Source organism: Bos grunniens, chromosome 17 (genome assembly GCF_055505025.1).
Source record: "Bos grunniens cultivar Pamir isolate PY7600 chromosome 17, Bosgru_T2T1.0, whole genome shotgun sequence".
Classification (NCBI taxonomy): domain Eukaryota; kingdom Metazoa; phylum Chordata; class Mammalia; order Artiodactyla; family Bovidae; genus Bos; species Bos grunniens.
Window position 1 is genome coordinate 9,332,464 of NC_141181.1, and position 16,171 is coordinate 9,348,634.

Below are 16,171 nucleotides of genomic sequence, written 5' to 3' on the forward strand. Positions count from 1 at the left end.
TAAAATTGGGGATATCAAAGGAACATTTTATTCAAGGATGGGCATGAGAAAGGACAGAAATGGTAAGGATCTAACAGAGGCAGAAGAAATTAAGAGGTGGCAAGAATACATAGAAGAACTATATTAAAAATGTCTTAATGACCTGAATAACCATGATGGTGAGGTCACTCACCTAGAGCCAGACATCCTGGAATGGGAAGTCAAGTGGGCCTTAAGAAGCATCACTATGAACAAAGCTACTGGAGGTGATGGAATTCCAGTTGAGCTATTTCAAATCCTAAAAGATGATGCTGTGAAAGTGCTGCACTCAATATGCCAACAAATTTGGAAAATCCAGCAGTGGCCACAGGTCTGGAAAAGGTCAGTTTTCATTCCAATCCCAAAGAAGGGCAGGGCTAAAGAATGTTCAAACAACTGGATAATTGTGCTCATTTCACCTACTAGTAAGGTCAATACTCAAAATCCTTCAAGCTAGGCTTCAGCAGTACTCAAATCGAGAACTTCCAGATGTACAAGCTGGTTTTAGAAAAGGCAGAGGAACCAGAGATCAAATTGCCAACATTCACTGGATTATAGAGAAAGCAAGGGAATTCCAGAAAAACACCTACTTCTACTTTATTGACTATGCTAAAGCCTTTAATTGTGTGGATCACAACAAACTAGAAAACTCTTAAAGAGATGAGAATACCCAACCATATTACCTGTCTCCGGTGAAACCTGTATGCAGGGCAAGAAGCAACAGTTAGAACCTTACATGGAACAACTGACTGGCTTAAAACTGGGAAAGGAGTACGTCAAGGCTGTATATTGTCACCCTGTTTATTTAACTTATATGTAGAGAACGTCATGAAAAATGCCAGCATGGATGAGTTACAAGCTGGAATTAAGGCTGCTGGGAGAAATAGCAACAACCTCAGATATGCAGATGATAGCATTCCAAGGGCAGAAAGCAAAGAGGAACCTAAGGAGCCTCTTGATGAGGGTGAAAATGGAAAATGAAAACATGTTAAGACTCAACATTCAAAAAACTAAGATCATGGCAGCCAGTCCCATCATTTCACAGCAAATACAAGTGGAAAAAGTGGAAGCAGTGATAGATTTTCTCTTCTTGGGCTCCAAAATCACTGTGGATGAAGACTGCAGCCATGAAATTAGGAGACACTTGCTTCTTGGAAGAAAAGCAGTAACAAAACCTAGACAGCCTATTAAAAAGTAGAAACATCACTTTGCTGACAAAAGTCCAAATAGTCAAAGCTATGGTCTTTCCAGTAGTCATGTATGGACATGAGAGTTGACCATAAAGAAGGCTGAGCACTGAACAATCCATGCTTTCAAACTGAGGTGCTGAACAAGACTCTTTTCAGTCCCTTGGACATCAAGGAGATCAAACCAGTCAATCCTAAAGGAAATCAACCCTGAATATTTATTGGAAGGATTGATGCTAAAGCTAAAGCTCCAACACTTTAGCCACCTGATTTGAACAACTGACTCACTGGAAAAGACTCTTATGCTGGGAAAAACAGAAGGCAAAATGATAAGATGGTGACAAAGGATGCAATAGTTGGACAGTATCACCGTCTCATTGGACATGAACTTGGGCAAACTCAGGGATATGGTGAAGGACAGGGAAGCCAGGCATGCTGCAGTTCATGGGGTCACAAAGAGTGGGACACAACTTAATGACTGAACAACAATAAGGTAATGAACTTATTACTGGAGTGGGTAATATGTACCCACTCCAGTGTTCTTGCCTGGAGAATCCCAGGGACGGGGGAGCCTGGTGGGCTGCCGTCTATGGGGTCGCACAGAGTCGGACACAACTGAAGCGACTTAGCAGCAGCAGCAGCAAAGGGAAAGAGGCTAGAGAAAATGTAAAAAAGGCTCTCCAGTACAGATGTACAGAGGGTATTGTAGGGGAAGTGATTAGCTTGCTTGGTGGAAAGTATGTTTCCCATAGAATAATTAGGAGAGTTAAGTTCATAAGGGCAGTGTGAGGTCATGTAATAGAAGTCTTTGAAGGACAAGCTAATATCTGGTCTGCAGCTATTGGCAATGAGAAGCTTATTTAAGTAAGGCAAGAAATACAGAACTTAATAAAAACTGTCTATCATTGATATAGGCAATGGAAAACATTACTTCTATTATTACTGGACTGTAATGTTTGAGTTGAAATAAGATTTCTAAAAAGGATTAAACAATTGTGGGCCAGAGTACCTGGGACACTGTGATTTATATTAATATGTATCCATAGGGAACTCCACTCAATACTCTGTAATAACCTAAATAGAAAAAGAATTTTAAAAAGAACAGATACATGTATATGTATAACTGAATCTCTTTGCTGTAAACCTGAAACTCAAATATTTTTAATCAACTATAATGCAATATAAAATAAAAATTAAAGAAAAAATAAACAAAAAACCAAAGGAAGTCATTTAATATCAAATTTCTAAAATAATTTTGTGCTATTAGGATCCATGCTATGAATTCAAAAGGGATTAACCAGAATATTATTTTTTAAGGACAAAAATCAGGAGCTTATTTTTAATATGTAAAATACCATAAAGCCATTTTCAGACCATTAAAAAAATACTGTGTATTAGGTCTTCATCCTGATCTTGAAATGAGGAAAAAGGTGTCTCTGTTATGTTAATGAGGCAGCTTTTGGAGACCTCCTAAGGATAGGGGCTGGTTGTCAAGGGAGCCAACCCTGCTATTAGAGGGTCAGAACCACTCCCATGATCCCACCCCCAACTCTGGGTAGAAGAGAAGGGGCTAGAGATGGAGTTCAGTCACCAATGGCCAACGATTTAATCAACCATGTTTATGAAGACTCCATCAAAACCCAAAAGGATGGGGGTTCAGAGATCTTCCAGGTCGGTGACATGTGGAGGGGCTGGGGGCAGGGAAGCTCTGTGACCTTTCCTCTGACCTTGCCTAAGGCATATCTTCCTTCCAGCTGTTCCTGAGTTTTATCAGTAATCTAGTTGTAAAATGTGTCTCTAGTCAGGGGTCCCTAACTCTCATAATGGTCCCTGGCATTTTATGAACCAGGCCACACACCAAGAGGTGAGTGGCGAGCTAGTGAAGCTAGTGGCAAGCTAGTGAATCTGTATTTACAGCCACTCCCCATCACTCCCCATCACGCAGCACCACCTAAGCTCCGCCTCCTATCAGATCAGCTGAAGCATTAGATTCTCATAGCAGCGGGAACCCTGCTATAACTATACAAGTGAAGGATCTAGGTTGCATGCTCCTTATGAAAAGCTAATGCCTGATGATCCAATTCTGCATTAGGGTGAATTGTATCATTATTTCATTACATATCACAATGTAATAATAATAGAAAGAAAGTGCACAATAAATGGAATGAGACTGAATCATCCTGAAATCATCCCTCTCACCAGTCCAGGGAAAAACTGTCTTCCACAAAACTGGACCCTGATGTCAAAATGGTTGAGGACCACTGCTCTAAGTTCTGTGAGCCACTCTAGCAAATTAACCAACCCAAGGAGCCAGAGTCCTTGGAAACTCCAGTCTGTAACTGGTCAGTCAGAAGCAGAGATGACAACCTGGACTTAAAACAGTGGCTGAAATTGGGGCAGGGGAATGGGGCAGGGGGTCAGTGCTGTAGGACTGAGCCCTTACCTGTGGATTCTGACCCCATCCCTGGGTAGACAGTGTCAGAATTCAGTGAATTGCTTGGTGGTATTAGAAAACCCCCACATTGGAACACAAGAAAGGTGAATATTTAAACAGTTTACTGAATCTAAGACCGCCAATGGTGAACAACAATATGAATATTTTTAACTGTTAAAATTTGATCATAGCATGGGTAAGAGTAGGAAATAATTCAAACAACAGAATCACCAAACCCATTATTATTTCAAAAAATGTGAAGTTTTCAATTTCAGAACCATAATCAAAACATTAGTTTAAAAATGCACACTCTATTTAACTCATTCATCAATTGTTTCAAAATATAATATTATAAATGCTAATTCTGATACTAAAAATCCTATTAATGAGTTGAGCTGTCTCCTAGAAAACCTTTTATTAATCCAATCATATTCTATAAATATTCAAAAAACTGGAAATGCTAATAAGAGAAAAACTATTCTAAGGAAATGAAACATCCTAACCTAAAGCTACCTAGATTGTGCTACTTAAAAGTCTTAATGGAGAAATGCTAAATATTACCAAAGGTCTCTCCTAAGCCAAAGCCCTGGGGCATAGCACACTCCTCTAAGAGTTACGTTCTAAATTAACTTGTGTTCTCCTAGATTGTTCATTAGAACATTATAACCAGATCTGGAAATTAAAAACCATCCATTTTACACGCTCTGTCAATATTTTATGCATTATATTGAGAAGGAAGACTGCTACAGTTTAAATTTCTCTTTGGCTCCCTGCCTCCAAAAACAGCAGTTTGGAAGGTATGACTCAGATTCTCACCTGGCAGGTAGAATACAAAATGTTCTCTTTTCACTCACGAAGACAAGCATGGACTCGTGCCAGGAAGAATCTCTCTAGCCAACAGATGAACATTCATTGATAATATTTAAAACACAGCCCTTTGTACTGAGATGACATTTTTTCTTAATATTTAGTGAAAATGAGTACTTAAACTTACTTAAATGATTTTCTTCCACTTGCAAACTGTGTGAAAGTTTTCTCAACTGCTAATGATTACATCCCAAAGGAAAGCTAAGGATGAAAGGTGATGTCACACTGAATTTTGCAAAGGTGAAAGAGTATACCTCGTACAGAAGTAAGGAAATTGAACTCACAAAGCGATATATTAATATTCTGCCAATTCTCCCCTCAAGGTGTATAATTATTACACCCACGTAAATTAAAAGAATGGTGATGCTCTTCTTTTAATGCCCTGCCACATTTCCCTTCTAATGTGCTTACCCCTGGGTCAAGCAGAAAACTATTCAGCTAGAATTAACAATTAATGAACTTTGCCACAATGCAAGTTTAAGCCTTTAAAATAATCTGCTGTAAAAGGAAGGGATGGGACAACAGGCGACAGCTCTCTCTGGATCTGGCCACTCCTCCAATCACAAATTGTGAATGTGCATAAGAATAAGCAGGGCACTGTCCTGCTGGTGGAGTTCTTCCCCATTTCCTGTTTCCTCCAGCGTAAGTAGGCTTCTGTGAGCCCCTCATCCAAGGCTCACAGAAATTTTAACCTCATCCATCAATGTTAGCATCTCATGTATCAGTTTTAGTTTTATTCTAAAACTGAATAAACCATCTCAAGAATGGATGTGGCACATATTACAGGACAAAGTGAGACTACAATTTTGTGCAGAGATCTGTTTTGTTTTGTTATGTTTTTAAATTTTACTTAAAAAAATTTTTTGGCCCCGGCACGCAGCATGTGGGATCTTTGTTCCCCGATCAGGGATCAAGCCTGCACCCCCTGCATTGGAAGTGAGGAGTTTTAATCACTGGACCACTAGGAAGTCCCCTAAATACTTTGTTTTTAATATATCCTGATTTTTTTTAAAAGGGGACTATGTCATCATCTTTTTTAAATTTAAACTTAACAACTACGAGTTGGTCTTAAGGGAATTTTTAGGTATAGTGAAATTAAGAGCAAGTTCTCAAAGAAAAGCTTTCAGACAGAATTTAAGAATATGGAAGGCATTTTACTTTTTACTTCTTAGTATAGAGAGGAATCTTAATTCAATTTTTCTCTTGACTTGTTTTAAACTCTTAAACATTACAAGAGATGGTCAGCTCAGATAACATAGATCTCAAGAGACTTTACCCGAACGGCTGTGAGCAACTCTGTAGAGCTCTAGGGAAGGAACTCTGAGTAACTAAAGGTCCAGTCTGGACACTTGTGTGTTGTGTTGGATGGAGGGGTCAGGGGGCAACACGGTGTTCTGTGCACCACAAACAACTGAAATGACTGAAGACTGAGAAAATAAGGCCAATGGCAGAGTTGGGATACTAGGAAAGGAAGAAAGAAGATAAAGTAGAGTTTTCAGAGAAGAGTAAGCACATAAGATCTTCCCTGGTGGCTCAGACGGTAAAGCGTCTGCCTACAATGCCTACCATGTGGGAGACCCGGGTTCAATCCCTGGGTCAGGAAGATCTCCTGGAGAAGGAAATGGCAACCCACTCCAGTACTCTTGCCTGGAAAATCCCATGGATGGTGGAACCTGGTAGGCTACAGTCCATGGGGTCACAAAGAGTCCAACACGACTGAGCGACTTCACTTTCACTTTCACTTTCAAGCACATTAAAAAAAAAAAAAATCTTTGAAAATTACCATCTGATAAATAAAAATATGCACAGCTTTTTCAAAAGCGAGATTTGACATATATTTAATTGATCATTTATTTGAGCCCTCTCAGGGAAAAATATCAAAATATGTGAAAACAATACTCCAACAGACCAGTTCTATCTTTTTACCCAATTGCAACTGTTATAACTCTTCTCTATATATGTTGTCTTGAGTATGTCAAGAAAAAACCTTTAATATCCTCATTTAAAAATATGTACACCATGGCACTCCCTCCCTAGGATGCTGCCATTTTCATACACCCATCATTAAGTGAATACTGCACCCCTAGCTCCTTTTTCTTTTCCATGGGGATGGTCTTGATCCCTGTCTCCTGTACAATGTCACGAACCTCCGTCCATAGTTCATCAGGCACTCTATCTATCAGATCTAGGCCCTTAAATCTATTTCTCACTTCCGCTGTATAATCATAAGGAATTTGATTTAGGTCATACCTGAATGGTCCAGTGGTTTTCCCTACTTTCTTCAATTTCAGTCTGAATTTGGCAATAAGGAGTTCATGATCTGAGCCACAGTCAGCTCCTGGTCTTGTTTTTGTTGACTGTATAGAGCTTCTCCATCTTTGGCTGCAAAGAATATAATCAATCTGATTTCGGTGTTGACCATCTGGTGATGTCCATGTGTAGAGTCCTCTCCTGTGTTGTTGGAAGAGGGTGTTTTCTATGACCAATGCATTTTCTTGGCAAAACTCTATTAATCTTTACCCTGCTTCATTCCATATTCCAAGGCCAAATTTGCCTGTTACTCCAGGTGTTTCTTGACTTCCTACTTTTGCATTCCAGTCCCCTATAATGAAAAGGACATCTTTTTTGGGTGTTAGTTCTAAAAGGTCTTGTAGGTCTTCATAGAACCATTCAACTTCAGCTTCCTCAGTGTTACTGGTTGGGGCTAGAGGTGGATTACTGTGTTATTGAATGGTTTGCCTTGGAAACAAACAGAGATCATTCTGTCATTTTGAGATTGCATCCAAGTACTGCATTTCGGACTCTCTTGTTGACCATGATGGCTACTCCATTTCTTCTAAGGGATTCCTGCCTGCTTCAGCAATATGTGAACCGTGAACTTCCAGATGTTCAAACTGGTTTTAGAAAAGGCAGAGGAACCAGAGATCAAATTGCCAACATCTGCTGGATCATGGAAAAAGCAAGAGAGTTTCAGAAAAACATCTACTTCTGCGTTATTGACTATGCCAAAGCCTTTGACTGTGTAGATCACAACAAACTGTGGAAAGTTCTGAGAGAGATGGGCGTACCAGACCACCTGACCTGCCTATTGAGAAACCTATATGCAGCTCAGGAAGCAACAGTTAGAACTGGACATGGAACAACAGACTCGTTCCAAATAGGAAAAGGAGTACGTCAAGGCTGTATATCATCACCCTGCTTCTTTAACTTACATTCAGAGTACATCATGAGAAACACTGGGCTGGAAGAAGCACAAGCTGGAATGAAGATTGCCAGGAGAAATATCAATCACCTCAGATATGCCGATGACACCACCCTTATGGCAGAAAGTGAAGAGGAACTAAAAAGTCTCTTGATGAAAGTGAAAGTAGAGAGTGAAAAAGTTGGCTTAAAGCTCAACATTCAGAAGACAAAGATCATGGCATCTGGTCCCATCACTTCACGGGAAATAGACTGAGAAACAGTGGAAACAGTGACAGACTTTATTTTTTGGGGGCTCCAAAATCACTGCAGATGGTGACTGCAGCCATGAAATTAAAAGATGCTTACTCCTGGGAAGGAAAGTTATGACCAACCTAGATAGCATATTCAAAAGCAGAGACATTATTTTGCCAACAAAGGTCCATCTAGTCAGGGCTATGGTTTTTCCAGTGGTCATGTATGGATGTGAGAGTTGGACTGTGAAGAAAGCTGAGCACCAAAAAATTGATGCTTTTGAACTGTGGTGTTGGAGAAGACTCTTGCGAGTCCCTTGGACTGCAAGGAGATCCAACCAGTCCATTCTGTAGGAGATCAGCCCTGGGATTTCTTTGGAAGGAATGATGCTAAAGCTGAAACTCCAGTACTTTGGCCACCTCACACGAAGAGGTGACTCGTTGGAAAAGACTCTGATGCTGGGAGAGATTGGGGACAGGAGGAGGAGGGGACGACAGAGGATGAGGTGGCTGGATGGCATCACTGACTCGATGGACGTGAGTCTGAGTGAACTCTGGGAGTTGGTGATGGACAGGGAGGCTTGGCGTGCTGCGATTCATGGGGTCGCAAAGACTCGGACATGACTGAGCGACTTAACTGAACTCAACTGAGCTCCTTTTTCATTTTCAAAGGAAGTTGGAGTGGTCTTTATTAGCATTTTAAATCTACTTTTCTAAAGGGAAAAAGATACCAAAAGTAAATAAAACTTTTCCCTGTGATATTAAAAATCACTAGGTGGCCTTAAATTTCCTGCCTTTATATGCTTCTTTCAAGATAGGAACTTTAAACATTTTGAGTCAGCTTTTACCCAAAGAGAACTTCAGTTGACTGAAACTTGTATGCTTTCTTAAAAATATCTTTTTGTTAAAATTTTTACCTGACAATTCACCAAAATAGTGTGTTAATTCAAATTACTATTCAAAGATACAAAATAAGTGAAGGCAGTCTGTTGCTTTCTTAAGTTTATGCATACAAAGGGCTGAAACTGAAAAATTTATTCAGAATCACACGAATAGCCAAGATGAATAAACCAAATGGGAGGATAATCTTTATAAGATAGATCAGTCATAAAAATGATGACAAGAAATGTGAAGCTAGAAGACGATTATATATGGTAGACCAGTTGGCTTCACCCAGCTTGCCACAGATATTGTAGTGTCAGCTAGTTCTCATACCAGAGAAGGCAATGACACCCCACTCCAGTCCTCTTGCCTGGAAAATCCCATGGACGGAGGAGCCTGGTAGGCTGCAGTCCATGGGGTCGCGAAGAGTCTGACACGACTGAGTGACTTCCCTTTCACTTTTCACTTCCAGGCATTGGAGAAGGAAATGGCAACCCACTCCAGTGTTCTTGCCTGCAGAACCCCAGGGACAGAGGAGCCTGGTGGGCTTCCGTCTATGGGGTTGCACAGAGTCGGACATGCCTAAGTGACTTAGCAGCAGCTGCTGCAGCTGTCATACAAACTGGTAGTCTGTGATATAAGAAGCATCCAAATGAGAATAGAGACAGCTTAAAAATACTTCATGTCTCTGGGAAAACTCAAAGCACATACCTTACTAGGTCATTAGCTTCAAGTCTACATGAAGGCTTCTTCTACATACCATCTAAACCACATTCAAGAACACTGGTCCAATTATCTTTTTGATCCAACTCTGTATTCTTCCTGGAAAACACATTTAGCAATAAATGAATTTGTTAGACTTGATATAGTGATGTAAATGCTAATTTCCTATATTTGTGTATGTCATTCTAATACCTGATAACAAAGTATAATCATAAGAAATCTAACAGTTAATTTGCTCTAAAATTGCTATAGATTATAAGTTTAGCATGCTTTTATTGAGATGACTTTTTTATTGTCCTCAATATTTCTGAGAGAAAACTAAGCAATATGTAACTTTTCCAATCCTGTATTTATAAATAAAAGGCTTTGTGACTAAGCATTTAGATGTATTCCTATCCCCCTAAAAATCTACTTTTGAAATCTGTTTAAAAACAGGCCTTCTAAAAGTAAAATCATCTATCTAAAATGTATTACATATTCATAGTATATGAATTTTTTTTGGTTCAGACTGAAAATTTTTCTTAGAGGATATCTTATCTAAAATTCCATAAGAGACAGTATGTACGTGCTAAGTGTCTTCAGTCATGTCTGACTCTTTGCAACCCTAAGGACTGTAGCCCATCAGGCTCCTCTGTCCAAGGGATTCTCTAGGCAAGAAGACTGGAGTGGGTTGCCATGCCCTCCTTCAGAGGATCTTCCTGACCCAGGGATTGAACCCAAGACTCCTGAGTCTCCTGCAATGGCAGGTGAGGTTCTTTACTGCCAGTGCCACCTGGAAAGCCCATAGAGATAGTGCTGTGTAATGAAAACAGGTATCTGTTTTCATTCAAACCTGGGTTTGAGCCCTAACTGTGACTTTGGACGAGTTAATTAATCTTCAGTTTTATCATATGAAAATGAAGATAATAATGTCCTGGAAGGTTCTTGCAGATCTTTTGAAAATAATTATAACACCAACTGTAGGGTTTTGTCACAGTCAGTGTAGCATAGCAATTAAGAGCACCCAGAGTTGAGGATAGATCATGGATTCAAATCCCAGCCCTGACATTTAAAAGTTGTAACCTTGGACAAACTACTCAAATTCCCTTTGCTTCAGGCCCCCTAACTGTAAAAGGGGAATAAAGATAGTATCTACCTCATAAATGCGTTAGGAAGTTTGCTGAATAACGCATGTTGATTACTAAGTAATACACTGAGACAGTATCTGGCACAGACTACATCATGTGCGAATATTAACTGTCACTTTTAAAATGTCTAACAAATGACAGCTCTTATTATGATAAGAAGGAAGAGGAGGAAGAGCAGGCCCAGAGAGGTAGAATGTGAGAGGAGAGGCAGATCAAATGGCTCCATTTCGAGACAGGTAGAAAGATCCAAAAACAACTTGTGCCACTGTGATGATGCTTAAAACAGCTCTAGGAAAGTGATTTCCAACATCTAGAACCTGATTTCAAATCAATCATAATTCTGACGCATACTTTGAAATTGCCCCTTTTATATAACCCATGGTCTAATATGAAAATTTGAAGCTTCTTGATTCCTTAGTCAAACCATGCTTTATACTTTTAATGATCTTTTCTTTGTCCATTTCTTTATTTTTTCTGCATAGTTTTCCCCTTCAACCAGGTTACCAGTTTCTTTGATAGCAAGAATTTGATGTTATTTACATTTATAGTCTACTCTTTCCCAAGCCAGAAAGAGTGCTAATAAATATATACATTATTGAACTTATATATGTTATTAAGTCTAAATAGGGCTTCCCTCATAGCTCAGTTGGTAAAGAATCTGCCTGCAATGCAGGAGACCTGGGTTCGATCCCTGGGTTGGGAAGATCCCCTGGAGAAGGGAGAGGCTACCCACTCCAGTATTCTGGCCTGGAGAATTCCATGGACAGTCCATGGGGTTGCAAAGAGTCAGACACGACTAAGCTTCTTTCACTTCACTAAGCCTAAATAACTGATCACCTCCATGGCTAATATTTTAGGTTCCTTTATGGGACACAAACTTTCATCACAATGTTTAATAAATCAATGCATTATCTAGTACTTTAGTTCAAATTTGTAAATCAACCTAGATGAGGTTTTAGACATCTGTGTTTAAACTTTGCTTGGCTTTTACACAAATAAGATTTAAAAGCATCTTGACTATTCCAAATTATAAATGCTCTCCTCTTCCTGCATTACTAATAATCCACATGAAGCCCCAGGAATTTTGTTTAATTGTACAAAGGTATGCAAAGATATGATTGCTACAGAAAGAATCAAGAAACAGAAAAAAGCAAGCTAAACAGAATTTCTTCAGTTCAGAAAAATTTTCTTACAGTACATCTTTGATTAGTGTTTCATTCCCATTTGTTTTGTTCTCTACTTCAGGGATTATCCATTTACAGATGTGCTTTTATGTTTATTATCTTGACCTCACCATTCTCATTTCTTTGCATAAAAACATGCACCAGGGGGCCTCTCACAACTTTTCTCTGCATCACTGATTTGACTTGTCTAAGCATTAATTCTGTATTTATTTGACTGTAATGTGGATTTTAACTCACTTTTTACATTTTCTCTAACCTCTCTAATGCATTATTTTAACATATGACCCCTCTAATATATTATTTCTCCACAAATATTGCCATGAACTAAAGTAATATTACTCCTGTTACTTAGAATTCAAATACTAGTATTTAAAAAAAAAATTGTTTTACAGAAGTTTTGAAATGTGAGGATATCTACATCTTATATATTTACCAAACAAATGTGAGCCCCTACTATATGACAGCCCATAGTATCTTAAAGACAAATATAGCGCGTTCCTTACTTCAAGAAGCTTAAAAATAATAATAATAGTAATAAAAAATTACACATTTAAGAGTTGGTGATGGACAGGGAGGCCTGGTGTGCTGCGATTCATGGGGTCACAAAGAGTCATACACGACCGAGCGACTGATCTGATCTGATCTGATTAGGCACTATGTCAAACATTTTGGATGTATAATCTGACCTAATCCTCATAACAATATAAAAGAGGTACTGATATACTGGTTTTAGAGTAATGGAACTAAAGTTAAAAGAGGTTTGACAACGTGCTTATAGTTCCTTAATCCCACGACTCCAAAACCCATGTCTTCATCATCTTACTCTTCACTTTTCCATCATTTTCTCCAGTTTTCTCATAGTTTCCCTTCATTAAATTAAAATCAACACACAGCATAAACATGTTCTTATTTAAATAAAATAATGATTCAGTGAAACTGTAATATACACCAGCTGCCAACCAATTTCATTTCCTGTAATTTGAACCTGGTAAGTGAGAAAAAAAGACAAAATTATTCTCAATCAAATATATATAAATATATTATGAGCTAGAAAGGAATAGTTTAGGAGAAAAACAGAAAATTCATTAAAATAATACAAACACACAGTCTTGGCTTCTCTTCTGAAAAAAACAGCTTTCTCTGTAAAACTCCCTTGATTTTCTTGTATTTCCATTTATTCAGTCCCAGTAATAATTGCAATTTCTACAGAAAGAAGGTCTACAACTTCTAAGTACTCTTTTTAGAAGTGCTACAACCAATGCTTTCCTTTACCAAGGGAACAAAATAAACTTTAAAACTCATTCCCTCAGAACCAGAGTCTGTAAAGTTTTTCTGTAAAAGGTCAGATAGTAAATATCTTAGGCTTTGTATTCAGTATGGGCTCAGTCACAACTCTTCAACTCTGTGATTGTAGTGAAAAAGTAGCCCTAGACAATACACAAGCAAGTGAGTGTGACTGTGTGCCAATAAAACTATAATTACGGACACTGAAATAGAGACAAAGATATAGAGAACAAATGTATGGATACTAAGGGGGTAAGGGGAGGGTGAGATGAATTGGGATATTGGGATTGACATGCACACTATTGATAAATGTATAAAATAGAAAATTAATGAGAAGCTACTGTATAGCACAGGGAACTCAACTCAGTGCTCTGCGGTGACCTAAATGGGAAGGAAATCCAAAAAAGAGGGGATATATGTATATGTATAGCTGATTTACTTTGTTGCACAGTAGAAACTAACACGACACTGTAAAGTAACTATACTTAAATAAAATTTTTAAATGAAACTTGGAATTTTATATAATTTTTACATGTCACAGAACATTCTTCATAACTTTTTCAATGATTAAAAAATGTAAAAGCCACTCATTTCCATTGTGGCCCTGTTCACACTTGAATGTAAGTAACTGTAATTACTTGAATCATACTATGTTCCCCCAATAGACTGTAAGTTCCATGAGTTCAGGGCTCAGGTCCGTCATTTTTACAGCTTTCACCAGTACTCAGCAGGGTTAAGAATTAATCAGTTAACCAGGGTTCAAGCAGTTTAGGTCTCCTGACTGCTTGAATCTTGGTCAAAGGAGTTTAGGTTCAAGATTCACTCCTTAGGTCTTCTTTGTGTTTTCCAGGCCAAGTCATGAATGTTCTATTTTGACCCCTCTGACATTTTGCCTCAATTTGTTTTTGTGGAAAATATTTTTGCCTCATTTTAAAAAACTATTTGTTACATTGTATTGACCTAGATACACTAATTCTCACTTGGGCTTTTCATCCCCTTGGAATTTCTGCAAGTTACTGCTTCACATCAGAACAATTTCTGATTTCTGGGTGTGGAAACATGATAACCACAGAACCTAGAGTAGAGGGAGAACAGGAAGGGTCAAGCTATGAGCAACCTGATTACCAAATATAAGCAAGGAAACTTCAAATGTTAACTGAAAGTTGGGGAAATAAAGGCATGAAAAGGAACCTACTGGTTATAAACCTTTATTCCCATGGTCTTAAGAATTTTGGTGGGGAACCACTTTCAAAATTTTACTACATTTCAAAAGGTAATCATAAGTATTATTACCAAAAAGTCACTGATTATTTATTTTAAAAACCAAAATGAGAACAATTTCCTACAACTCCAATGGAAAAGACATTACAGGGGAAAGAAAGCATATTTGATAATGGAATTATGCACCTTAAAAAAGGAAGGCAATTGAAGCATCAACACAGGAAGTGCATAAAGGGACTGAGACACGGATATTACAAAATGGACAATCCCACCAAATTAAATATAATGTTCTGGAATACCCTTTCTCCACCTATTAGCTGTAATTCTGTAACCCTTCGGAGGAAAATGGAACTGCAAAAGAAAACTCCAATTAGGTCTCTGAGCCTAAGGCATATTCAAGCCTTAGTGATCTGAATGGAATGCATTATAATTCAAAGGTAATCTGGTGATGTCAGTCAGGGCTTTCTCATCATCCTGCATTTTTCATCCATCAAAGAAAGGAAAGAAAAATGCCTGAATGTGATACAGCTCTTAACAAAGAAACATCTAACACTGAGGAAATGCGATTTCCCCTTGACGCACTGTCATTAAGCAACAAAGGGCCAACTGGAGAGGCAGGTGTTTCCTGGGAAATAGGATAGATCAGCAAGGTCATAATCAGAGATTTATACAGGAGAACAGAATGACTTGACCTAAAGGTATGTGTTTTTGTTTTCTTCCTTTCTTTTTATTCCTTTGAAATAACCTGAAAGAGTAGTATACCTTCTCATCTTTCCCGTCAAGGTTTCAATGAAAGTAACCTATGTCTTGGTTCTTTTTTCTTTCCTGCAGTCTTTGGGGACAGAGAAATGTATGTGTAGAACATCAAACTTTTATGAAGAAGACACTCCGTGAAGTATCAGAGTGAGATTTGAGAACATGGAAGGTAAGCCCCTTAGCTGGGTTTTTAGATGGATATGTTTCATTTCCATCCAGAATAAGAGCAGACCTGATCTTCAGTGGCTAGAATTTGCTTGAGATCAGTGTTCTCACTGGCATGGAAATTAGCTACAATTACAGTGTGTCAATGAACATGAATTTGGTTCCATTAACTCATGCTTAATTAGGTATCTGTTTAGCTTTTTAAATTGCAGCCTGATCTATGCATCATGGTTTTGGTCCATGCCTCTCTGCATGAGGATGAAGGGGAAAGGACCATTCCCCTCTCACTGGACACTGAGCCTATGACACTGCATGTCCCCATCCAGGCCTTCCCAGCATGTGGGTTCCTGCAAGCAAGAAGATGTTGAACTGTAGACACAGTGCTAATAAAAGTCTCATCTTTCTTCCAAAGAAACCGCTCCCTCTAAGCTTTACTTCCTCCAGGCATGGTCCAAGGAACTACACAGCAAGACCTTCCTCTCTTTGAAAAGATTTCATTAATCAATCAAACAGGTTTAAAGCGAGGCAAAAAGTGTGGCTTGCTTTTCAACCAATCTGAGGTCCCTTCTTTCGGATATTAAAACAGGAACTTCAGCATTGATTGCTTAATTCTCTGAGTGTTAAAGGGTATTAAAAATTGTAAAGCTTTATTAACTTTTTGATGTAAACAGTTTAATACCAAAAGTGCTACCTTATTTTGAACCACGAAAAATGAGCAAATGTGTTTTCCATAATGTTTACCACTTTCCAAGACACAGATGTAGTGTTACACAACCTTCAAAACCCAAGACAAACTGATCTCTTCTAGTATAACTACATCAAACTATAATAATTATAGTATATTCATATAATGGCAAGAAGATAAATCTAAATTGATAGGGACTTCATT

The 16,171-nt window shown here is 38.4% G+C and overlaps 1 long non-coding RNA gene across 15 annotated transcripts in view; it reads right to left on the reverse strand.

Annotated features, from left to right (window-relative positions):
• Positions 1-16,171, reverse strand: part of LOC147354994 (uncharacterized) — a 398,573-nt gene that overhangs the window by 277,032 nt on the left and 105,370 nt on the right. For 6 of the 15 annotated variants that reach the window (XR_015143919.1, XR_015143918.1, XR_015143917.1 and 3 more), the window contains 2 exons: positions 9,534-9,644; positions 6,757-7,108 (listed from right to left, as the gene is read on the reverse strand). This is a non-coding gene — a long non-coding RNA (uncharacterized LOC147354994). The other 9 variants (XR_015143929.1, XR_015143927.1, XR_015143930.1 and 6 more) reach the window with 6 other exon arrangements.